This window comes from Bubalus bubalis, chromosome 16, assembly GCF_019923935.1.
Source record: "Bubalus bubalis isolate 160015118507 breed Murrah chromosome 16, NDDB_SH_1, whole genome shotgun sequence".
Classification (NCBI taxonomy): Eukaryota; Metazoa; Chordata; class Mammalia; order Artiodactyla; family Bovidae; genus Bubalus; species Bubalus bubalis.
Genome location: NC_059172.1, coordinates 9,934,358 through 9,960,553, shown reverse-complemented (window position 1 = coordinate 9,960,553; position 26,196 = coordinate 9,934,358). Strand labels below are relative to the sequence as shown.

Here is a 26,196-nt window from a genome sequence, read left to right as displayed (position 1 = left end):
CCTGTTTAGTCCTGTCCTCAGTTCTCTGGGGCACAGACTCAGGAGTGGAATTGCTGGCTCATAAGGTGGCACAATGGTAAAGAATCCTCTTGCCAATGCAAGAGATGCAGGTTCGATCCCTGGGTCGGGGAGATCCCCTGGAGGAGGGCATGGCAACCCACTCCAGTATTCCTGCCTGGAGAATTCCATGGACAGAGGAGCTTGGCAGGCCCAAGTCCATGGGGTCACAAGAGTCGGACACAACTGAGCAACGGAGCTTGCATGCACACACATGGTGATTTTATGTTGAACTTGTTGAGGATACTGCATCATTTTGAACCTCAGTTTCTGCATCTGTAGAATGGGGATGATAATGATATTTGCCCATACGTGGTCGATGGAACGGGGTTTTTGAGGATTAAATGAAGCCCAACACCCAGGGTAACCAGGGCTCAGGGTGCATTGGGAGAGCTCCTGTTGCAGAGAGCTGAAGGGTGTGGGCTCAGCTGCATCCCCAGGTGGTGGGCTGACTGAGGCATTCTGCCCTTTCCTCTCCAAGATGGGGCAGACTGAGCAGGTGGCTGGTGCTCTGGAACCAGAACCCCATCCTGTTCTTGGATCCAAGGAGGCTAGCCTGCCCTAGCCCCACTGCACCGCCCTCACTCAGGGGCCTGGCTGTCAGATTCATGCCTGGGCCTGGGGGTGGGGGAGCTGCCACTGCCTGCAGGGGTAATTTTCCCCCATTTGCCTCCTGCCCCCTCCCCCTTCCAATCCTTTCAGAGCCTGACATGGAGCTGTTTGGGCTTGGCCAGCAGCAGGGGCTCAGAAACTGAATTAACAGGTAAAAATTCCCATTCTCTGCCTGTTATCCACCTGGCCGAGCTGCAAGATCTGTGACATAACAAGAATTGGGGGAGGGGTGGAGAGGAGCCTGATGCGTGAGATTTGTTTGAGAGGGTGAGACCCCCAGGCTTGTGATGTGGGAAGGGGCCAGGACGGCACCAGGGAAGCAGCCACCGGGGACCCACACTCCCTCTCCGCTGGCGAGTTGCCTCCACTGGCTGCTGTCCTTGAGCCGCCCATCCCAGGAGGTGGCAGAGGGGAGTAGCCAGCTATTCATGCCTCCCTGGGTCATGCCCCAGGGATGACCCTAGCCACTGGGAATCCCTGCCCTCCATCTCAGATGTATTCAGGTCCCCTCTGTGAGTAGGAGTCCAGCCCTGGGGTCCAGCAATCAGGCAGAACTGAGGTCAAATCCAAGTACAGCCACATAGGAGTTGCCAGTGACCCTGGGCAAATGATAACCTCTCTGAGCCTCAGCGCCATCTATCAAGTAGGAGCTAACGAAACTTCTTGGCTGGGTTGTTGTTGGTGTTCAGTGATGTCAGAAGGGAATGGGGTTCGCCCAGCATGTCCGAAGCTCTTGATGCTCAGTCCGGTGGGGGAGCAGTGGTCGTGGTTGAAGGACCTGCGTCATGGTCAGTCTGTGTCTCAGGTTTGACTCCCACTGGGTGCAGACTCCCAAGAGGGCAGGAGCTGTGTCTGTCTTCCTTGTGACTTAGGTTGGGTTGTCTAAAAGCAGAACGTGAACAGGGTCAGTTGTGCAAGTGAATTATCGTGGGAGGATTCTCAGGACCAGGGAGAGGAGCAGGACAAGGCAGAGAAGAAGCTAAGCAGGGACAGGGTTCAAGAGCTTTCTAGCCTCAGCTGGACCTCAGGGGAGCTCCAGGGTGTGAATGACATTGAGTTTGTGGCCAGCACGCTCTGTCGGGGGCGATGGGCTATGCCTGGGGATGGGGACAGGGCTTTAGCTTCCCAGGCATCACTGGGCGATGTGGACCCACACAGCCAGAGGCAGCAGTGCCCCCGGAGAAGGTGCCCGTGGAGATTTTGCATCCATCATGGCTGTGGTCAAGGGAGGGGTGCATCCTCGAGGGGGCTTCCCCAGTGGCTCAGCCGTAAAGAAGCTGCATGCAGTGCAGGAGATCCAGGTTTGATCTCTGTGTCGAGAAGATGCCCTGGAGGAGAGCAATGAAACCCACGCTGGTGTTCTTGCCTGGAGAATCCCATGGACAGAGGAGCCTGGCAGGCTATAGTCCATGGGGTCGCAAAGAGCTGGACACAACTGAGTATCTGAGCACAATACCCACTAGGGTCCACAGGAGGACACACCAGATGCCTGTGGGCAGCGGCTCCACTGTAGCCCCCGGGCACCTCTCGGGTGGGCGGCGTCAGGCTTACTGCCCTCACCATCTGCGTGGAGGCCGTCCCAGGACCAGTCTCTCCTGCCTGACCCCGCCTGCGGGAGCTCCTTCCCTCCTGCAGACTGGAGGTGGGCTAGTGATCTCTAGTAACCCCTGTCCCCAGGGCCAGGAGTGGGGAAGGCCATTGTTCTTAGCTCCCTTCCTCCAGGAATGAGAAATGCAGCTGGAGCTTTCAGCATCAGGGTCAACCAAGGTTGGGATTTCCCCAGAGATGTTTGTCCCCAGATGATTGAGGTATTCTCATTGGTATTTAACAATACTTGGAGACATTCCCCTCATGAATAAAAAGGACACATTTCAGGGGAGGTTAGAAGCCCTAATGGTGTGTTCCTTTCTCCAGAGCTCTGAGACGTGGCCACTGTTTGTCCAGAAAACTGATGTTAAGTCCAGAGCTGTGTTTGCATGTGGCTAAGGTGTCACAAGGCAAGTGCCCCTTCAGAGCGGGGCTGGCAGGGGGTTGGGAGGCCTCTACTCCGTCCTGTGAGGACCAGCCCCTTCCCAGAGTCCCTGCTGGCCTGAGGGCGGCACAGAGCAGCGAGGGAGCTGCAGCCGGGGTTTCCCCCAGATGCGACATGGCTGGAGGTGTAATTGTAATACTAACAAAAGCTCCCACTTACTGAGGCGAAATGGGCCCAGACACCGTGCTGGGCAATCTCCTTGTGTCTTCTTGTTTAACTTTACGAATGAGAAATGTCATTGAACCCATTTTACAGGTGAGGAAACTGAGGCATAGAGGGGTTCACATAAGGTTTCCAATCTCATCATGAACCACGGGCTCAGCCTTTGAATTTAGTCTCATCCCCAACCCTCAATAAAGCTGTAAGAGCCCCAGATTGTTGAATCTGTCAGCACCTGGCTGGCTTTCTCCCAGGTACAGGGCATGTCACCCCAAAGACTCAGGCTCTCCAGATTCTTGCTCATCTCACTTTTGCCCATCTGCGGGAACTTGGCCCCCTTCCCCTTGAGCATTGAAGATCATTGTACTCGTGGTTAAGAGCCTGCCTGTCAGTGCAGGAAACTTAGGAGACACTGATTCAGTCCCTGGGTCAGGAAGATCCCCTGGAGGAGGAAATGGCAACCCATTCCAGTATTCTTTCCTTGAGAATCCCACGGACAGAGGAGCCTGGCGGATCACAGTCCATGGGGTCGAAAGAGTCGGACACGACTGAAGTGACTTAGCACACAGGTCTCATTTTGTAGAGGAGTAAACAGAAGCCCAGGGCACACAGCAAGGCTGTCCCAGAGCTGAGACTAGAACAAAGGTTTCTGACTTGCGGTCAGCATTCTTGATGTTTTTGACCTTATTGCTTTAATCCAAGACCAGAGTTTGCCTTGGGTGTTGGCGCGTGCGTGTGCTTGTATGTGTGTGTGTGCATGTCTGTATGTGTATGTGTGAGTGAAGAGCCAGAATGGGCCGGGGGAGGGAGGGGGCCCAGGAGGCCCAGGGGGCGAGGAAGGAAACCTCCATGCTCCGCCACCTTCGTCGTATATAGCTGAGCAAGTGCCAGCAGCGAGCCCGGCTGGCTCTAAGCGAGGACAGCTGCACCCTGGCTTTGCACGCACCTCCCAACATCTGCCTGGAGGGTCACACTCCCTGAGTGTCATCCGGGTTAGTACTGCATCTTTGGAGGCTGGTGGCCAGGGCACTGGCCCTGTGGCCTTGCCCTGTGGCTGAGCTGGGAGCTTTATGTAAATTCCAGGCAAGAGAAATATTCGATCCGACGTGCCCTGGAAGTGTTCCCATCAGCTTCCCAGGAGGGAGGCTTCAGAGCTCCAAAGAACAAGGCTTGAACTTCGGACAAAGAAGGAAAACCCTGGACCTGAGGGGCCCCCATCAGCCCCTCCGTGAATTCCCTTTGGCTCCCCACTAGCCCAGGCTTTGCCACCGCAGCCGTGACCACCGGCTCCCTCTCGTCTCCCCTTTCACGTCTCCGCCAGAGCACAGCCTGCTGGCTGCTCCGTCCACCTGTCATGCAAGGGAAGGCCCCTGAGCCACTGCCGGGGCTGGGCCCTCTGCCTTTCCTCCTCTTCACCTTCTCCTTGGACCGGAGCCCACTCGTCTAGGAGCGATCTCCCACACCTTCATCCGTGCTGCCATCCGTCCCATCCAGCGCCTGGGGACGGGCAGCAATTTGAGCCTTTGGAGGCACAGCAGTGAGTGCCCTTAAAATGAAGGCTTGAAGTGCTTCCCAGCCTCTGCCCTCCCCCAGCTCCCTGTAAACTACATCTGCCACGTGACCTCTGCCCTCCCGCAGCACCTAACACGGAGATTTATACAGTCGCACTTGGGAGTGTTTGCTGAATGAATAAATGAATGACAAATATCACTTTCCTGCATTCTGTTGTAATGATTCTGCAGGAACGTCTCCACCCATAGGTCTAGAACTACCTGCCGTGTTCTGCTTCAGACACTGAGTTTCTGTATGTTCCCAGGGTTTACTGCTCTTGCTGTGGTTTAATCGCTAAGTCGCGTCTGACTCTTGTGACCCCGTGGACTACGGTAGCCCACCAGGCTCCTCTGTCCATGGGATTGTCCAGTCAGGAATACCGGAGTGGACTGCCATTTCCTTCTCCAGGGGATCTTCCAAATCCAGGGATCGAACTCGGGTCTCCTGCTTTGCAGGCAGATTCTTTACCATCTGAGCTGCCAGGGAAGCCCCATTATTCTTACTAATAATAACAAAATAGCTAACACTGTCTGGCTCGTCCCATATGCCAAACACTGTGATCAGAGTGCGCATGACCTTCTCACAAGAATGCTATTGGTAGGAGCTATGATTAGCCTCGCTTTGCAGCTAATAACTGAGACTAACCCTTGGACAGCAAGGAGATCAAACCAGTCAACCCTAAAGGAAATCAATTCTGACTATTCATCGGAAGGACTGATGCTGAAGCTCCGATAATTTGGCCACCTGATGTGACGAGTCGACTCTTTGGAAAAGACCCTGATGCTGGGAAAGATTGAGGGCAGGAAGAGAAGGAGACAACAGAGAATGAGATGGTTGGATGGCGTCACTGACTCAATGGACAGAGTTTGAGCAGACTCTGGGAAATAGTGAAGGACAGGGAAGCCTGGCGTGCTGCAGCCCGTGGGGTCGCAAAGAGTTGGACACGACTTCCCAACTGAACAACAACTGAGGCTAATAACTCAGAGAAGTTCAGGGATTTTCCTAAAGTCACATGGCTAGTCAGAGGTGGAGACAGGATTCCACCAGTGGGCTGACTCCGGAGCCCAGAGTTTTATGTTTACCAAATAAATGAACTCTCGCCTCCCTGGTGGCTCAGACGGTAAAGTGTCTGCCTACAACGTGGGAGACCTGGGTTCAGACCCTGGGTCGGGAAGATCTCCTGGAGAAGGAAGTGGCAACCCACTCCAGTACTCTTGCCTGGAAAATCCCATGGATGGAGGAACCTGGTAGGCTACACTCTCCATGGGGTCGCAAAGAGTCAGACACGACTGAGCGACTTCACTTCTCACTTCAAGTAAATGAATGACTCACAGTTCTTGATATTTTTGTAACTGAAGGAGTTAAGTCACATGAGAAGTAGCTCCGTTGGCCCTGTCTGTGCAAAGAAGAGTGTACCTGATGCACACCGGGCACAGCTGCACACACAAGCACACCGCCACCAGCCCTTGGCTCTCTCCGGTGTGTGCCATCCCTGCTGGAGTTGCCACCATGTCCCTGCACTCACTCTTGAGCAGACCATACACTGGCCCCTGCATCGGAGGTTCCTGATATAGTCTCTTTGCTCAGCTGGACCTGTGGTTTCTGTGTCTGAAAATATGGATTTTTATTTTTATTTTTTTTTTATGGATGTGGTTGGTTTTATTTGTTTCGGGGTTTTTGTTTGCTCGTTTTTCCTTTTCCCATACTGCATGGTATGCAGGATCTTAGTTTCCCAACCAGGGACTGAACCCGTGCCCTCTGCAGTGGAAGCCCAGAGTCTTAACTGCTGGGTCTCCAGAGAAGTCCTGAATCCTTCTTAAATGTAGCTGGTTTGAAGATTTTTGTGGGGGGAGAGGGGAGGGGAAATAACCAGTGAGGAATAAGCCCCAAATTCCAAGATAAACCTAAGTCCATGGAGATATGCAGGCTCATAAAACGCTCTGGGGCATCCCAGCTTGGTGGCTGTGAATGCCTGTCAAATCTTGCAAGACATTCATTCCTTCATTCATCCTCAAAAGCTTAGGTGCTCATGCAACCAAGCAATGATGGAATTTGGAGCATTGGTGATCATCCAGCAAGGGCAGGTGGCATAGGCAATAGTGAGTTCCAGACGGTTGTTGAGCAGGAGAGTGGCATGGTCCAAGCTCTGCTCTCTGAGGACCTGTCTCCCTGCCCAGTGGAGGATGGAATAGGGGGAGGGCAGCAGGGAGATGGCATGGAGGTTAATGGCCGTGGACCAGGAGAGAAAGGATGAAGGCTTGGATTTGGGAAGTGGGGCCCATGGATGTGGCCGGCAGAGGGGAGAGGGCAAGGTGGGAAGCTGTTTCCTAGTAGACGGGACCGAGCTCTAAGTGAGGGATTGAGAGTGGAATCCAAAAACCTGAATGTTTGGGAGACTCTCTGATTGGGAGGAATCCTGGAGAGGCCATTTCTGGGTAAATAATAGCTATGTGTTAGTAGTTCAATCGTGTCCGACTCTTTGTGACCCCATGGATTATAGCCCGCCAGGTTCCTCTGTCCATGGAGTTCTCCAGGCAAGAATACTGGAATGGTTAGCCAGTCCCTTCTCCAGGGGATCTTCCCAACCCAGGGCCTGAACCCTTGCCTCCTGCATTGCAAGTGGATTATTTACCATCTGAGCCACCAGGGAAGCCCAAATAATAACACTAGTAGTTATAATAGATATTACTGGAGTGACTCCGTGCCAGGCTCTGTACTAAATGCTTTATGTTTTCTATCGTATGCAATACAAGACCCCTCTGAAGTAATGACTGTTCCCTTTCCATCTTGCACCTGGGGAAACTGAGGCATGGTTGACCCGACAGAGGTCTCACCGTGAGTAACTGGTAGAGCTGAGACTCGGCTCTAGGCAGCTGCCTGCAGAGCACCCCCAGGTAACCCCTGCCGGCCTCTGCTTCTCGATCCACAGGCCGGTGGGAGGCCGGCTTCATTTCTGCAAAGGACGTGCATTTCCAAGCTGGAGAGCTGAGTGGAGAGGACCAGGATGAATGCTGCTGCTGCTGCTAAGTCACTTCAGTCGTGTCCCACTCTGTGCGACCCCATGGACACCAGCCCACCAGGCTCCTCTGCCCACGGGATTCTCTAGGCAAGAGTACTGGAGTGGGTTGCCATTTCCTTCTCCACAGGACGAATGAGGATCACATTAAAACTGGTGTCAGTGCGGAAGCAGCACTGCAGGGAGGAGGCCGGTAGCCTGCCTGGGCTCCTTGCTCTGCCTGGTGGGGACATCGGCCAGAATATTAATGAGAGGGCAGGGGAGGAAGGGAAAGGAAGGAGAGAAGAAAAATCGCTGCCCGTCATACCTATCCTTTGGCGAGGCCGGCTAATTATCAAACCCTCGGCAATAAAATATTTCGTTTCGGTGTAATTGCAAAGTAATTATGTGGTATGGGTTGTGTATTAATCGTGTTGATTAATAACACTCAGGTAGTAATTAAACATCTGCTTCATAATCGAGTGTGGGCTGAAGCTTAACATACATGTGTGCACGCATGCGTGCCTGAGCCACATGGAAAGCTCCTTCGTCCCTGTGGGTGTGGGTGTGGGTGTGTGTGTGAGAGAGAGAAAGGGAGGGAGAGCCTGGCAGAGTTAAGCGACCCCTCCCCTCCTCACCATACAAATAGGCCTTTGTGCCCCCTGCTCATGGGAACACGGGGAGGAACTGCCCTGGGCCTGGGCTATGCCACCCTGCAGCCACTCTCAGAACAGAACCCCAGGCCCCCCGTGTGTCTCCTTCGTGGCTGAGCTGCCTGGCTAGCAGGATGGGCACAGGGACTCAGGGGTCCCATACACAGCAATGTGCTAGAGGCTCTCAGAACACCCTTTGCTATCAGTATTGGATGAGTTGGGCTTTGAGGGTCCTTTCTTGAGCAGATGACTTTTCCCCAGAGCTAGGAGAAAGTTCTTATTACAGGATCACCAGGACTAAGGCCCAGGTAACAGACTTGCACACCCTGGATTTAACAATCTGATCCCAGACGATGCAGAGACCAGAGAGGGGTGCTGACCCTGGTGCCCGGAGCCTGGGGTTCTAGCCTGGACCCTCCTACCCCTACCTGCTATGTGATCTTGGGCTAGTTCTCCTTCTCTGTCCCTCTGGTTCCAGGCCTATAACACAAAGAACACTGAGCTTACATGTCTCCAGGGGCCTTTCCAAATCTGCTGTACTCAGATTCTAATTTGGTTTGTACTAATTAGGAATCAGAGACAATTTAAATTCAATACATATGATCCTTAGTGAGTAAACAATTGGAAATATTTCCTTCCTTTATGACTTCTCAAAGGCTCACTCATGAGCAATGAGAACCCAAGCTAAAATCAATAGCTTTTATTTTTAAGGCAGAGAAATTGCAGATTCCTTGAGCTGCTGGGCATTGCAATTCATTCTTGTATTTTAAAATTTTATGTTTATGTTTATGGACTGCCATTAGGTAATATGGATCCGTCCTGAAGGTTGATTTTTTTCATTAACTTAACTCATTTTACTTATTAGTTCACATTTATAGCTTGGGTTTAATAAGCACATGGCACAAAAGTCATAAAGCAGCCCTTTCTTTAGCAATATTTTAAAATCAAGACTCTTCTCTGAGTCATCCCACATTTATTTGCTCATAATTTGCTTCCCCTGTGATTTGAGGCCCAACACTGCCAATTCCAGCCACTGCTTTGACCTTGAACTGCAGTGTCTTCATTTGTAATAGGGGAAGGTCACCACTAATTAATAAAAGCAATAAATGCTTACCTTTTAGAAAGCAAGCCTACAACAGTCACTTAGCTTGTTCAGAATACCTCTTATAGATTATCTGGTTGAATTCCACATCTCTTTATTTTTTTCAATTTAGAGGGGAGGCCCCTGAGGCCCAGAGGTAAACTGACTTGCCTGAGAGAATGCATGAGGACAGCAACAGAGCTGCGACGCAAACCCAACATGTCCTAATCCAGCCATCGTCTCCCTGCACACACCTGTGTCGCCTGCCCACAACCCACCAGTTTCAGTATCCCCCCCACCTTCCCCTCCCCTCCATCAACGCTTCATCTACCTCCATCCCCACCATCAGGCCCTGCCCTTACTCCTCCCATCCTCTCATTATCTGTGTCCACTTGCCTGGTCTCCTTGCTATTTTCAATCTCCTAAAGCATGTTCCTGGAGAAAGCAATGGCCCCATTCCAGTACTCTTGCCTGGAAAATCCCATGGACAGAGGAGCCTGGAGGGCTGCAGTCAATGGGGTCGCTAAGAGTTGGACACGACTGAGCGACTTCACTTTCACTTTTCACTTTCATGCATTGGAGAAGGAAATGGCAACCCACTCCAGTGTTCTTGCCTGGAGAATCCCAGGGCCGGGGAGCCTGGTGGGCTGCCATCTATAGGGTCACAAAGAGTTGGACACGACTGAAGTGACTTAGCAGCAGCAGCAGCAGCAAAGCATGTTCCTGCTCTATGACATTCAGTGGCTCCCCATTGCCTTTGAATAGAGTTCATCGTCCTTGGTCCTGCATTCAAGGACCTAAATCATCCAGCCCCTTCCTATCTCATTTCTCATTCTACCCCTATGGACAGCCTTGCCTATAGTCCTGAATACCCACTGCACACTTAAGCACCTCCCTCCCTTTGCTCACCCTGGTCCCTTTGCCCACCGTGCCCTCATCTCCATGCATTCAAATCTGCCTCCTCCTCCAGGAAGCCTTCCCTGGGGCCCAAGCAGGAAGGGGCCCCTCCTTCTTCTGAACTGAAAGCAAAGTAATGAGCCCCCCAAAGCCACTTTGAAGTATGGAGACCTGGGCATGGTCACTCTTCCCTATAACGGGAGCTGTTTTTAAAGCAGAGTTGGTACCTCACCTAGCAACCCCAGAGTCCCAGTACACAACAGGTGCTCCATTAGTGCTCCTGTACCTGGAGGTCTCCAGGAAATAGAACGCCTTGCGTCTTCTCATTCAGGGCCAGCCCAGTGCAAACTTGGTGAGTTTGTCCAAGTTCTATCAGCTTCCAGCAGCTCTGCTTCCGTCTGTTCCTGCACGCTTCCTTCTGTCTGCTCAGTCATTCCTTCTTGGTCAGTGACTTGAACATGCAACCATGAAACCTCTCTCCACCCGCCGAAACTTCCCCATCTTGGGCCGCAGTTACTCAGCTTACTGCTGCATGAAGAGCCCTCTGGTTTCTGGCAAGTGAAATCCTGCCATGACCTTAATGGCGAATCATGGTGAAGAACAGTAGATACAGAGGGGCCGAGCACTACTCCGTATCCAAGCCTGAAGACCCTCTGCTTAATGGATGGGGAGACTGAGGCCCAGGGGAGGAGCAGGGGGACTTAACATAAAGGCCTTGGCTGGATTCCCAGTCATTGTTATCTCAGGAACTCTCTACTACTTCCTGGGTTGCCTTGACCACCACAGCCCTCTCTGTGGGCACGGAACGTTATGGTTTGCAAGCCTTTTCCCTTAGGTGGTCATCTTAGCAGCTCAGTGAGGGGATCCCTGAGGCTCAGAGAGGTGGGCTGCAGCTGCGATCACACAGCCAGTGGCTAGTGGCTGGAGTCCAGGTCTACTGGTCAAGGGTGCAAGGTGCCAGTCACCTGCTGGCTTCCCCGCTCGCTGGTAGCAGCCCCAGGTGTCTACCAGGCTCTGTCTGCAGGATCTGTCCCTGGCTGGGGCAGGCAACTCCAGGGACCATGGAGGAGACTGAGTCAAGAAAGAGGCCAAGGGCAGGACATGCCACCCTCCTGGGCAGCAGTCAGGGAAGCATGGGATCCGGGGATAAGTGATGCTGGCCAGGCCACAAGGTGGGACCTGGGAGCACAGGCCCAACTCATAGCCAGCAGAGCAGGGCTTCAGGGGCCACCGTGGGGTGGCCCGGGCCCTCTGCCTGCCCACTCCCCAGCCCTGATGGCCACTCGGCCATGTCCTCTCCATTCGGCATTTCTGGGCCCCGGCTTTGGGCAGCAACTTCGTTCAGCAGTGACCCACCCACATTTACAATGTCCACCCGTTCACACGCGCAACTCCCCCACTCCTTGCATGTGTTATATGACACAAAGGCTCCGGAATTTCTCTAGTGGTCCCTCTATTTTAAACAGTCTAGACAGCAGCATCCCACAGCAGTCAAGAGCTTCTGCTCTTAAATCAGCTCTGAAGTTCAAATGCAATTGGTGCTGTGACTCTGCTCATTATTTAACCTCTCTGAGCCTCAGTTTCTCATCAATAAATTGGGAAAGCTAGCAATGTTAGGATTAAAGGGGAACATGTGTGGAAGGCACTGACCACAGGACTCTTCCATCTCATTTTCCAGCCACCTCATGGGCAGCTTTGGCTCCGAGTCCTTCCCCCACCGCTGGGTCTCCCCATGCCTTCACTCACCTGGACACCCTGCCCACAGTGCCCTGCCCTCATATGCACACACACACACACACACACACACACACACACCCCTGCCTTCTCCTCCAGGAAGCCTTAATGTGCCTGCTGGTGCCATCAGGGCCAGCATCATAAGGGCATTAGAGAAGGAGGAGCCTCGGGCTTCCACGGTGCTCCAGGGTCTGAGACTCTGAACTTCCACTGTAGGGTGCACGGGTTTGATCCCTGGTCAAGGAATTAAGATTCCGCAAGCATGCAGCACAGCCAAAAAAAAAAAAAAGAGAGAGAGAGAGAAGGAAACTCACATTGGCATCTCTGCCTGTGAGTTGCTTGAGGTGGGGTGAGTGGTGGTGGTTAGAGCTGACTTGGAGAGATTGTTGGGACTGGTGGTGAGTCTGACACCCCCTTTCACAACTAGAGAAGCTAAGAACCCCACGAAGGAGAGGATGTGCCTGAGTGCTCAGGGCAAGTAAGCTCCGTGTTGGGGCTGGAACCCAGAACTCCTGCCTGTGGATCCAAGGGGTCCAATGCTGCCACCTCCTCCTGGGAGAGAGGATGCCCCCCACCCCCCACGGCCATGTTAATTGCGGGGGTGGTCTACTTCTCTCATCAGGTTTTAGGGAGCGTGGGCTGGGATGGAAATGAGAGGGTGGAGGTTGAGTGTCCCGCCTATGAGCTTCTTCATCAGCTGGGGGAGGAGGTGGAGGCCCAGAGAGGCCGAGACACATCCATCATCCAGATGGGGATTGAAGCAGGGGCCACAAGCGGCCATGGTGAACCTGGAAAAAGCCACAGCTGCAGAGAGGCTGCCAGAACGGTCTCCACGGTCACCTCTTTCCTGCAGCCATTCATTTAGCTCTTCATCATACCCTTATTGGGAAAAGCTGGGAACGCCACCCCTCCTGGGGAATTCGCCCCCCACCCTGCAGCCCGCCCCAGTTCTCATGTGCCGTCTGGTGACATTAGCTCACCAGCTTGCCCGTGCTGATGACATTTGCATTTTGCTGGCTGGTGAAATGTGGGCTGGGGTGTGGGGAGCCCGTGGGTAGGTGGGGAGTTGCAGCCAGCAGGGAGAGGCAGGTACACTGTGCTCAGGCCCCACGCTGGGCTGTGAAGGGGGAGACGGGGATGGACAGTGGGAGCTGAGCACACGAATCACTGGCAACATGGAGAGATTTTTTGTCTAAAGACTTGCCAAAGGCGCAAGGCACCTCCCAAGTCCAATGCTCCGACTCTCACAGACCCCGCTCTGGGTCGCCTCCCTAGCTTTTTGGAGTGATGGCTATGAGCCAGATGCTCTGCCGTGGCCCCACAGACTTAGGAGAGTCGTTTTCACTCCCTGCAATCCTTCAAGAGAGATGCTACTTGTTTTCTCGTTCTGCAGACTAGGAGGCTGATGCTCTGAGAGGACGCCTGCTTCCCCCAGGGTCTCTCACTCCTGGAAAGAGGCTGCCCCGACATGTGACGGAGGTCCATTGGCCTGCAAGCCCATGCTCCCAGCCACCGTGAGCACTACCTCCCATAGCTTGTCCAGGCTTGGACGCAGCCAGAGAACCACTCTTCGTTCAGGCCTGTGAGCAGCATTCATTTGTCAGGCCAGGAGCAGAGCCCACGCTGCTCCAGAGGGTACCCGTCTGACAACCACAAAGGAGGGCATGGCCCGGGAGAGAGCACCCAGCCATGGGTTAGGTGAAACCTGTGGTTTCGGCTTCACTCTGCCACCAACTTGCTCTGTGACTTTGGGCAAGTCGCTGCCCTTCTCTGGGTGGGGGGGTCTCTTTATCGGTAAAACGAGGCCATTGGTCTAGCTGGATGGAGCATCCGAGGAGTGTATTTTCACACAAGGAAAAAAATTCTATCCTCCAATGCGCGTGAACTCTCAGTTTCCTCCCACTCACTCAGACATATAAAATGATGTTTCACATCAAAGCAAATTGGGAGACATTTATCAAGCCTCCTGCTCTGCAAAGGGCGCCGTGCTAGACACAGTGGGCGTGACGCTTGCATATTTCTATTCAGGACGTACACACACAGGCGTATGCATATCTTTGTGTCTTGGAATTCTTTGCAGGCAAGTTCAGCTGGGACCTAGAGGGTGACTCCCCAATCCTGAGGCCCAGGCCCAGGCTCCCGCCCACCAGCCACGCTTCGCACTCTCTCCTCAGGGCCTGGAGTGCATTTTAAACAGACCTTGGGCAGCGGGAGCTGATGGGGTCCCCCACTAGCAATCGTGACCAGTTCTGCTTGTCTCTCATAGGTGGGCATCTCCTTGACAGCCGGGGCTTGCAGGGACCAGACCTTCCGACACTGTCAACAAAGCAACGTGAACCCTTTGCATTTGAACTCCTAAAAGCGTGGGCACAATCTTTTTCCAGACTTCTCAACACCGGCTACCCAGGTAAGGGAGCTTGGGGTGTTTAGCAGCTTCTGCTGGTTTTGTTGCTGGTAACAGCAGCCATCGGAAGACACCCTAATCATTCTTTATCACTGTGTCGTGTTGTATTCCCTTCATTAGCAGGAGAGCCCAGTGGTTAAGGCTTTAAAGTCGAACAGAGTTGGGTTCCAATCCTGAATCACCAGTTACTGGCTGTGTGACTTTGGGCAGGTTTCTCAACCTTTCTATGACTCTGCTTCCTCCTCAGTCAAATGAGAAAGCAACAGCACCCCTCTCTCGGGTTCGTGGTGAAGATAAAATGAAATAATATATGAAAAGCCCTTAGAACAGGACATGTAGTAAGCTTAGAATGCAGTAAGCATTAGCTGTTCCTAACAGCATCACTGTACTTGTAACAATCTGTAATTAACTCATCCTCATGTTGAGTCCTTGTCTGTCTCCTGCAATAGAATATGGACTCCAGGGGACAGGGGTTTGTCTGTCTCATTCCTAGTTGAACCCCCAGATCCCAGCAGAGTAAGAAAGTGAAAATGAAGTCACTCAGTCGTGTCCGACTCTTTGCGACCTCATGGACTGTAGCCTTCCAGGCTCCTCCATCCATGGGATTTCCCAGGCAAGAGTACTGGAGTGGGTTGCCATTTCCTTCTCCAGGGGATCTTCTCAACCCAGGGATCGAACCCAGGTCTCCTGCACTGTAGGCAGACGCTTTACCGCCTGATTCATCAGAGTAAACTGGCTGTTATTTGCTGAATGAATGAATGAGTGAGTGAAGCTGTTTTACCTATATTATGCAGAATCCTCAGGACAATTCTTGACGGTCCTTGCATTTATAAGGATAATCACTTGGTTGTATGTGATAAAAAAGGCAAACTAAAGTTACTTAAGCAAGAGACAGGTTGATTTTTCTCTAAGGAAATTTCTAAGCTAAAGGGATCCTTTGACACAAAAACATTAGGGACCCGAGTTCCTTTTGTCCTGTGGCTGTACCCATTGCTTGTCTACATGACCCACGATGGCCCGTGACAGTCTCTCCATTCTGGTCGGCAAGAAGGAAGAGATCGGGAAAGGAGATGAGGGTGCGCGCATCACTTCCTCCCAGGCCCCATTGGCCGGAATGGAGTCCTGTGGCACAGTTAGCTGCAAGACAGGCTGGGGGTTAGAGTCTTTATTCTGGGGGATTATCCGTCCAATTAGAATTCTATTAAAAGGAAAGGAGGGGCAATGGCTACTGAGGGGCCTCTGCCCTGCCAGAGGAGATGGCCCCTTCTCACCCTCCACGCCTTCTCCCTCGCCCCCAGAAACCGGTGGTCCCTTTACTGCCTCCGTTGTGCCGTTTCCAGAACGTCGTATAATGGAATCACATGGTAGGCACCGTTCTCAGACTGGCTTCTTTCACTTTGCAATATGCATGCCTCCATGGCTTTTCATGATGTGATGGCTCATTCATTTTTATCACTAAGTAATATTCCACAGAAGGCACCACAATTTGTTCATCCATTCATCTGTTGAAAGAAATTTTGGTTATTACCATTTTGGGGTGATTATGAATAAAGCTACTATAAACATTCATGCTCAGGTTTCTGTGTGGACATAACTTTTCAATCAGTTGGGTGGATATGTAGGAGCATGATTGCCGAATTATTTGGTAAGAGTGTATCTAGCTGTTTAAGGAACTGCCAAGCTGTCTCCAAAGTGGCTGCTTCACTTTGCATCCCCACCAGCAGCGAGTGAGAGCTCCTTTTGTGCCATCTCATCACCACCAGCTGGTGCTGTCTGTTTTGTAGATGTTTGTCCTTCTGTCAGGGATGTAGTGCTGTGATCCCCACTTAAAGCTGAGGATCCTGCGACAGAGAGAGCAGCTTGCCCAAGACGATACAGCAGGTAAAAGATCGAGGAGCAGTCCCCACTGCTTGACAATGAGCCCAGTCATTCCCCACTGCCTCTGCCTTCACAGATCTCTTTAAGGCACAGACCAAAGCCGCGGGGTGACTCCTCCCACCCCGAGCTCAGGGGGGCCTTCATTCACTGTGTGGTGTCTGTTTCTTGCAGCAGAACTGAAGTTCAGTGAACAGAACAAGGAGGGATGGGGGTGGAGTGAATGGATCTGAGTCCGGTTGGAGGGGTCTCATTCGATCAGCCAAACGAGACCCCTAGGTGGGGCAGCGGACACAGGGTGGTGAGGTAGGGTGGGGGTGATGAGTGAAGTTTTAGTTTCTCAGTCATGTCCGACTCCTTGCAACTCCATGGACTAGAGCCCACCCAGGCTCCTCTGTCCATGGAACTCTCCAGACAAGAATACTGGAGTGGGTTGCCATTTCCTTCTCCAGGGGACCTTTCCGACCCAGAGATTGAATCTGGGTGCCTTGCGTTATCAGACAGATTCTTTACTGTCTGAACCACCAGGGAAGCCAGGCAAAGCCTGAACTGAGGTCAGATGCTGCATCATTTGGGAGCCAACACTCATTTCAAACCTGATAAAGCCAGAAGATACGCAACGTATTCATTTTTTGTTTGTTTTGTTTTCCAATATCGTGACAATCTGGGGCCTGTTTATTGGTGTCCAAGGTTCAAGAGATGCCCAGGTCTGTGCCTTCTGCTTCCTTCCTTGTGGGATTAAGTCCCTAGTAAACACTCCCCACGTGGCATAGGGCAGCAGCCAGCAGCTCCAGGCTGACATCCTGTTCATGGCAAACCCAATGAAAGGAGCGCTTCTATTTCCCAGGAGTGAATTAGAGCCCAGGTTGGAGGGATCTCACTAGATCGGCCAAAACACAACCCTAGGTGGGGCCACACAGCTGGGAACGCTGGGTACGGGTAAGCCCCACAGGCTACTGGCCTGTGCCTGGTCCTTGGGTCTGAGGGGAAGGCTAGAGCTGCTGCCCAGGTGAGAAGAACCAGTGACGAGCCAGAAGTGAAGGTCGGCTGCAGGGAATACGGAAAGTCCCAGAGTTGAAGCTTATTGGCTGGTCTTGGGTCACATGACCACCTCTGACCAATCACTGAAGGAGAGAATGTGCTCATTGAGCAGACTAGGCCAGTGTTGAGTGGTCTGTGTTTGGAGGTGTGTGTGTGTGTGTTGTGAGAGGAAGGATTCAGCCTCAAAGTGTGAGAGGGCTTGTACCCCAAAGGGGAAACCCGGGTGCTATTTTCAGAAGATGGAAGAAGGGATGCTGAGCAGATACAGCAACAGGTGCTCCCTACTGGTGCCGTGGCAGGGGGTGGGGGCTGGTTTGTCCTAAATGGACCCTTCCTGTGGCTTACAGCACCCAGGTAGCTTCTCTCTGACAGATGCATTCAGTTTCAGTGGATCTGGTATCTGAAAGCCACACACACACACACACACACACTCTGCAGGCAGCGCTTCACTTTCCAAAAGCATAGTCCAGAAAGCAAGGGCGTCCTAAATTGAGTCCTTGTGTTCCCTAGTAACCACCACACTATTTCAGCTACCACTTGAAAGTGAAAGTCACTCAGTCGTATCTGACTCTTTGCGACCCCGTGAACTATATACAGTCCATGGAATTCTCCAGGCCAGAATACTGGAGTGGGTAGCCTTTCCCTTCTCCAGGGCATCTTCCCAACCCAGGGATAGACCCAGGTCTCCCGCATTGCAGGTGGATTCTTGACCAGCTGAGTTACAACAGCTACCACTTACCTGGAGGCTTTGGGTTGCCCTTCCCTTGCTGGGAGGGCCTTTTGCTTTCCCTCATTGCTGGGGAAAGTTTCTTGAGCTACTTTAGCATTTGCGTGTGTGAGTGCTAAGTTGCTTCCGTCGTGTCTGACTTTGTGTGACCCTATGGACTGTAGCCCGCCAGGCTCCAGTGTCCATGGGATTCTCCAGCCAGAATATTGGACTGGGTTGCCGTGCCCTCCTCCAGAGGATCTTCCCAACCCAGGGATCGAACCCGCATCTCCTGCATTGCAGGCAGATCTTTATGGCTGAGCCACCAGGAAGCCCACTTCAGCATTTATTTGCCCTAAATGGCCTACCAGAAGACCTGGCCTATGACAACCCAGAGAGGGCCCACAGCCCTCCCCTCAGCCACCTCCTTCCTGGGGCCTCTCGGAGGGATGGGAGAGGAGAGGAGGAGGTCACTGGTTGAGCTGGAGGGGCCCCAGGAGTCCCTGGGTTTGCAGGCCAGCCTCATAGCCCCAGCTGACGTCCACTGTGGAAGCTCTGTTATGCATTTACGGTACGGTGTTTGATTTCATTTGAAAAAAGACTGCTCTGCAGAAAAAAAGATGGAAAACCACAGTGTTTGATGCTGCCTCCCAGGCAACTGTGGCCAAGTGCTTTTTAAGATCTACCCTTTGTTGATTTCGGTCAACCACAAACCTCCTGGCCCTGTACCCGTCTCTCTCTCTCTCTCTCTCTCTCTCTCTCTTTCCATCTCTCTCCCCTGTGAATTCTGCAGCTCTGACTCACCGCACAGACCAACTCAGCGTTCAGCACCACCCTGCCTTATATGGGATGCTCACTGCTCTTGGGTCAATATGTATTAATTCATTTCTACAGCCGCTGTCTTTTGAGCTCCTACTGGGTTCCAGACACTGTTTATTTGCTGGGAATTAAGCGTGGGCAAGGTCAAAAGGTTCCTGCCCTCAAGGATCCCTCCGATCTCCTCTGTGAGATCCACTGAGGGCAGGATCTTTCCTCTGGGTTTTATGCCCCCAACCCCTCATATAGTGTCTCATTCAATGCCAAACTGTAGTTGGACTTGGCGGATGCTTGTCACAATTATTTTCCACATTATTTTTTAAAGCCCCCACTTATGACTGATGCTGCAGAGACACTGGTATGATTTGGTCTTCACCCTCTAGGACTGAGAGTTTAAGATGAAGCTGGTGATGGGCCCTTAAGAGGAAGGAAGGTTAGAGATCTGTATACAAACACAGTCAGGGGTGTGCCCAAGTCAAGGGTAGGCCAACCTCTCCACTCCCGGCCAGCGCTAGGGGCCCTGCTCCCAGCCACCTGGTTATAAGGGAGATAGACATGAAAGTAAGTCCTGTCATTTGAGGTGGAGAATGGGAGAGTCTGGAGCAGAAATATGAAGGGAGGCTAGGAGGTTCAAAGACCAGTTCAAGTGGACTCTGCTAGGTGGTGATAGCGGTTGGGAAATCAGGGGAAAGCAGTGTATTTGATCTGCTTTGAAAACTGGGTAGGACATGGGACAGGCGACGATGCTGAGGGGGAGGGCTTTCTAGGAGGAAGAACAGTGAGAGCTGAAGCCTGGAGGCAGGAGCTCTGGAGCTGGGAAGACTGTGCCAGGTAGGGAGTGAGATGAAGGCACTCAGCTTCTTCTGTGCAGTCCTCCAGGCTTGGCTGCACAAGGCTGCCTTAAACCACGGGCTGGGTTTGGAGCTGAGTGGCTCTTCTGTTTTCTCCTTTTCCCTCCCATGCCCAGGAGGAAGAGTTTTGGAGGGGCCCTTTAGAAGAGACAGTGCTGCACACCAACCAAGAATAATTAATCTTCCCATCTCAAGGTTCTTTGCAGAACTTCGAAACCATAATCAGGGACCATGTTGCAAGCAGCCGGCCTAGTGGCCGCTGAAGGTAGGGGCACTCTCGAGTTCTTGGCCCAGCTGTGCTACTGAGGACCTCAGCCTCCCTGCGCTGTAGTTTGTGCTTTGTAACATGAGGGGTGAGGCCCCTTCCAGCTTTAAACTTTTATTCTGAGTCAGACCTGGGTGCAGACCCCAACTCTGCTACTGGCACAGGCTTGGCCCTCTGAGCCTCAGTTTTCTCATCTACAAATTGGGGCTAATAGTACTCTGCTTCTCACAGGACTGATGTGAAGATGCAATGAAATAGCTAAGTGAGATAATGTGCTTGATAGCACACCTGCCGGAGCTCAGTACTTTGTGACGTAGCGCTGATGCTGTTGGTGTTAACATTATTTATATTTTCAGTTTTATAACTCTGTGGGAGGACGCCTCAACAGACTCTTTGTATAGGTGCCTGAAAGGCAGCCTATGTCCATGTCCCCAAAAATCGGGTGATGGGGTCAAGAGTCACACCGCTCCTATCTCCAAATGGGGACATAGCTGCCTTCCTCAAAATCACATTCATTCATTCATCCATCAAAGCTGCCGTGTTCCCGGGTCTCTGAGAGGCACGTGGGATCCTGTTGATCTTGTTGAATGGGGCACCCACGCTGCCTGCTCTCAGCAGCTCAGACTGTGCTTGGGGCAGTCTCTGCCCTCCAGCTGGCCCAGTGGATACCACTGGACAGAGGAGCTCATGGCGGCATAAGTGCACTCAAGTCTGCAAGTTGGAACGTGGGGAGAAATCCCATCCTGCTCCCTGCAGTTCCTGGAGCTTTGCATAACCCCTTCCTTTCCGTCTCGGGGCTGATGGATGAAATGCCACAGAATCCGCCACATCTAGCTGGTCTGGTGTATGCATGGACTGGATTGCCAAGACCAAGCTTGGCATTACGCACAGGAAGGCATTTGGGAGAGAAAGGCCGGCAGTGGGCCTGGGTTATAGGGCTGTGTTTTCCTCTCACTGCCTGTAATGCTTGTTTGGGTCCCGGATTGCAGGGTTCGGGGTCCTTCTGGAGGACACAAAGCTGGCAAGTTGGAGGGCACTACGGGCTCCTGTCTGCCTTGCGCTCACCCGATCCTCTCCTGGTAGCTGAGGGCATCTCACACTCTCCGGTCCCCAGCGTCTAGCACAGAGCCAGGCATGCCAGGCTTCAGTAAGGGGTTGGGGAATGGCTGGACAGATGGGTGGATCTCAGTGGGTTCACTGTCTCACACTCTTTCCTCGCCTTGGCCCAAATTTCCCAGGTGATGTGGTGATACCAGATCCTGGGTTTGTTTTTCTTTGACAATTTGACTTGGGTTCCTGTGCAAAACCAGTGGTTTTCAAGTACTGGAGTAAACACCAAACAAATGGCTTTGGGGCCTGTCAGTTTTTCAGCTTCAGTTGCAGGAGGCGGCGTGGTGTGTACCCTGATCTAAGGACGAAACCTGAGGTCTATCAGACCTTACATCTGTCTGTCAGACACGCGAGAGTTCAGACCCCCGCTCCGAGGGAGGGTAATCTTGGGCATGTTATTTAGCCTGAATCAAATTCTGTTTCTCATCTAGAAAATGATAATACTAATAGCTTCCAACTCGCAGTGCTGTGATGAGCATTAGATTAAATAATGGGTGTTACAGCGTGGAGTAGCGCCCTGGGCTCATGGTAGACGCGCAAGAGGATGATGATGTATTTAATGACCCCTTAAGCTATTGTGGCATAGACTTCTCCCTTCTGAACACATTTTTGCAGAGTGCTTTGCATTTTTAAGACAAAAATTATTTTTGCAGGTTATTGGTATAGAAGTAATACATGCTTCTTAAAAATTCAAGTGAAAGGATTTGAATATAAAAGCCAGTACCCCCCACCCACTCTCTGCCACCTTCCAGCTCTTTCCCTCCCCTTCCCCAGCAATATTATCTTAGAATGCGGAGCTTGGCAAGCCTGGGAAGGCTTTTTTTCTGCCTTAAGGGCAGATAGACAGTCAGAAGGGGGCAGTGGACCGTTGGCCGTTGCATCAAATGGCCATCAGGGCCCAAAGTGCTGCGGTCAGTGCCAGTGGTCCTGTTGGAGCCAGGGCAGCCTGCGTGTCCTTGGCTCCAGTTTGCTCTGAGCCTTGAGGGTCTCCAGTGTTGTGTCCTGGAGTCCTGGGGGGGTAGCATGAGGGGTCACATTCCTACCAAGCTTGAGGTGGGAGGCTCATAGACACAGTCTGGCCATGTGGCCAGGCCCTCTTTTGTCACCGTGCCCCAGGACTCGGTCCAGCTCAAGCTTCCCTGTTCCTAGCAAGACAATTGCACGTTCCTGTCCACCTTCTGACAGTCTGCTCTTCCCTGTGTGTGTTCTCTGCTGCCTTCCAGAGGATTCTGATGCAAGATCAAGTTTGAGAACAGTGGGCCGGCAGCCAGGCTCTAACACACTGTGGTGCACTCACACTTAGAGGGGTGAAGGAGCCCACGCTGGGGAAGGGGGAGGTCTTGGGGAAGGCTTGGATTATGAATGACTTAAAGGTGGACAAAGACATCTGTGTGTGACTTAGGGGAGGGGAGTGGATTCCTGGCAGAAGGATCAGCCCATGCAAAGTCCCTGGGGCGTGATAGAGCCCCAGCATTCAAGGAGCTACGAGGGGTGCTGCTGGGCGTGGGGGAGGGGAGGGCACCATCAATAGGCGTCTTGTGCTCTGAGTTTGGGCTTTTCCCCAGGAGTGCCGGGGAGCCATGGAAGGGTTTATGCAGAGGAAGGATGGTGGGGAAGATGGATGGTAGCGTGGGGCTCCTAGATCATAGTAGGGGGTGGGCTGTCTTCTGGAGGGCATGGCTGAGCCTGCAGCAGATGAAGAGAAGGAGCCAGCATGGGGCTGGGCTGCCCTGAATCATGGAGGAGCCTGACCCCATTGCTGGAACATTCTCTCAGGAGAGTACGAGAGCCCAGGTAACCATCTTTGGCCCTGCCTGACTTAAGACATTGAAAGGCTGCTGTAACTGTCTTGTACTGCAATTAGTCTCTGCGTTCATGCCTTCCATCCCCAGAGTCTCCAGTCACTGTTTCTGGGGTGAAAGTGAAAGTGAACGTCGCTCAGTTTCGTCCAGCTCTTTGCAACCCCACGTGCTATACAGTCCATGGAATTCTCCAGGCTGCAATACTGGAGCGGGTAGCCTTTCTTTCCTCCAAGGGATCTTCCCAACCCAGGGATCAAACCCAGGTCTCCCACATTGCAGGCAGATTCTTCACCAGCTGAGCCACAAGGGAAGCCCAAGAATACTGGAGTGGGTAGCCTATCCCTTCTCCAGGGGATCTTCCCAACCCAGGAATCGAACCTACATTGCAGGTAGATTCCTTAACAATGGAGCAGAAAAGACTAAAGTGCCTTCTGTACATCTGGGATCTAGGTCCAGAGGGAGGAACCAAGACAGGGAAGAGCAAACGGAGATCCCCTCTGAGGATGGAGCAGGGTAGAGGCTGGGGAGGCGGGAGGGCCCCGGAGTGGATGACGGTGTGCGTCCGGAGGGCCCCTGGCCTTCCCAACCTCAGTGCTGCCTTGGGGAGCCCCCTGAAGAGGAGGAGGCAGAGGAAGCCCCCAGCCCAGGCCCCTCCTCTGAGGCCCAGCCCCCTTTGCTGTCTTCCAGGGCCAGGCTGGCACTTGAAAGGGAGCCGGGGCCTCTCCCAGGCCTGGGGCTCTTGATTGGGAAGGGGCCTCTGCTGAGCTCATCCCATGGTGAGTCCAGAGCTGGGAGGATGCGGAGTCCTCAGGGAGGCCAGATCCGAGTGCCCCTGCAGGTCACAGGTGGGGCAGGTATGAAACAGGTCTCTGGCTAGAGGACCAGACAGGGCCCTTTTGCCTGGCTGGGCAGCAGCTTTGGGATGGCAGCCCTTGCTCTTTCTGCCCTCACTCCCAGGGCTAGTTTATGATGAAGTGCAGTTGCCTGGAGCCCGGTGATGCTCTTCCCGGTCCAGCCAGTGTATTCGAGTATCATGTTAGTCCCAAACAGCAATCAGCTGTGGTGTGCGGCAGGAGCTCAGAGGAGCTATGGTTCCAGCTGAGGACATACCAGCCAGGCCCTGCCCTCTACATCCCCTCCCTCAGGGGTTCAGAAATGGCTCAGGCTTTTCTACTTTCCTCTCAGTTTTAACTCTCAAGGAAAATGACCAGCATGGATTTGTGGACTCGCAAGCTAAGTGGACTAGGAGGGCTTCCAAGGTCATCTGTTTAGACTTCTTGAGATTAAGCCTCTGCTTACATACCTCTAGTGATGGGGAGCTCACTAATAACCAAGAATCCACTTTCATTCAGATTGCTCTGAAAGTTATTCTCCTGCTTGACGTAGACCTTGGGTCCAAATCTTACTTCTGCCACTTCCTGTGCAGTCTCAGGCAAGTGACATAGCTTCCATAGCTCTGGTTTTCTTTCATGTTAGATGGGTCTGATAAATATTGCTGTGTAGTTCCTCAGTTGTGTCCAACTCTTTTGCAACCCCATGGACTATAGCCCACCAGGCTCCTCTGTCCAGGGGATTTCCCAGACAAGAATACTGGAGTGGGTTGCCATTTCCTTCTCCAGGGGATCTTCCCAACCCAGAGATTGAACCTGTGTCTCCTGCATTGGCAGGTGGATTCTTTACCACTGAGTGACCTGGGAAGCCAAGGTTTGATAAATACTGACTTCTCATTTATATTTAAACTAGACAGCTTTACAACCATGAGCAAGTCATATCTGTCCACAGTGCATAGGTCTGGTGTCCAGATAAGACTTTGCTGTGGGTCTGCAGGTCCCCAGCCAGTCACATCACCAGGATGAATGCCCACCCTCCCCAGCACATAGTAGGTGCTCAGCAGATAGTGGGTTGTGTCTTCTCCTCCCTCACGTGGACCCAGCAGTGGCTTAAGACAAGGCCAGGCCAAGTCCTTGGCTTTTATCTTAACTCAGAGATCCAGAACCACAAGATGCTCTGAGCTGCCACACATCACTGGCCTCTGAAGCCTTCCGGGAGGCCAGTCTCCTACAGGACTCAGCATTCCTCACCCTTCTGCAGAACCCCACCTCCTCACATCGCCTGAGGTTCTCTGCAGGCTTTTAATGAGGTTGGCCAGTGGGCCTGTTCCATTTCCTCGCATCTTACCGAACGAAAGATAACAAGGAAGTACCCAGGCGAAGCCCCAGGTGGAGGAGACGGGAGGTGACCTCAGGCCTCTGACCTCTGGCCTCAACCTGCTCCCACCATGCTTCCTGTGGACATCACCCTCCACCACACCACTGGTTCCTCTGGAATCCTGTTTTATTGGTGACTGTTTTGGCTTTGTTTTTAACGGCTTTATAGAGGCACAATTTATGCACCATAAAATTCTCTCACTTTTAGGGTATGATTCAATGATTTGTAGTAAATTTATGAAGTTGTATAACCATCACTACAATCTAATTTTAGACTATTTCCATCACCCTCCAAAAGAAACCTGGTTCCTATTTTCTGTCAGTCCCCGTTCCCGCCCCCTGCCTCAGGCAACAACCAATCTACCCTCTGTCTCTGTAAATTTTGCCTTTTCTGGACATTTTTTGTAAAGGGAATCATGCATTGTGTGTGGACTCCTGTTTTTCATAGCCTGGTGGAGGTGGGTGGAGAGCATGTCCACTCTTTGCATAGCTGGCCAAGGCCAAGTCGTAAGTGTGCTTTTAGAGAGTTGTAAGAACTCATAAGGACACTGCTGAGTACAACCTTTATTTCAGTGCAAAGAAGAAATCCTCCGACCCCGATCCTAACACTCAGACTCTGACATCTGCTTGAATACACCCAGTGTCAGACAGCTTACTACCTCCGCCACCTTATGCCTTCCCAGAGACGGAAGGAAATGTGCATATCCTGATCTCAGGCCGAGTGCCAGTGGCCCATACCCCGTATTGTATTGCCAGATATTATTGATATCTTTCATCTTTGGTTTCATCCTCTGAGATGAAATCATTTTACAGCTGAGGAAATTGTACTTCAGAGGGATTGAGGCACTCCCCCAAAACCAGGAAGTGGCAGACACCAGGATTTAAACCCTAGGCCTCTCTGACTTCGTAGAGATGGGACTGTATCAAGAGAAGTCAGACTGTATCTGACTTCATAGAGATATTACTGTATCAAGATGAACTGTGTCTCCCTCTAACTGTCACATGTCATTTCTAGTTTTGCCAGTTAGACTCATGCGTGTGGGTGTGCTAAGTCGCTTCAGTTGTGTCTGATTCTTGGCAACCCCATGGACTGTAGCCTGCCAGGCTATTTTGTCCATGAGAGTCCTCAGGCAAGAATACTGGAGTGGGTTTCCATGCCCTCCTCAAGGAAGTTTTCTTGAAGCCAAGTCTCTTTCATCTCCTGCATTGGGAGGCAGGTTCTTTACCACTAGCACCACCTATGAAGCCCCAGGAGGACCCTCCCATGCCACCATATGGGACCCTCCTCCTGGACATGAGGAGGTCGGAGGGAGAGTTAAGGAAGACTTCTTGGAGGAGGTGATATCTG

At 52.3% G+C, this 26,196-nt stretch overlaps 1 protein-coding gene across 5 annotated transcripts in view; it reads left to right on the top strand.

Moving 5' to 3' along the window:
• TSPAN18 (tetraspanin 18) overlaps window positions 1-26,196 on the top strand; it is a 211,407-nt gene that overhangs the window by 125,172 nt on the left and 60,039 nt on the right. For all 5 annotated transcript variants that reach the window (XM_025266177.3, XM_025266176.3, XM_025266181.3 and 2 more), the window contains one exon: window positions 14,038-14,178. The gene's annotated coding sequence lies outside the window, so the exon portion shown is untranslated. The remainder of the gene's footprint in view (window positions 1-14,037; window positions 14,179-26,196) is intronic.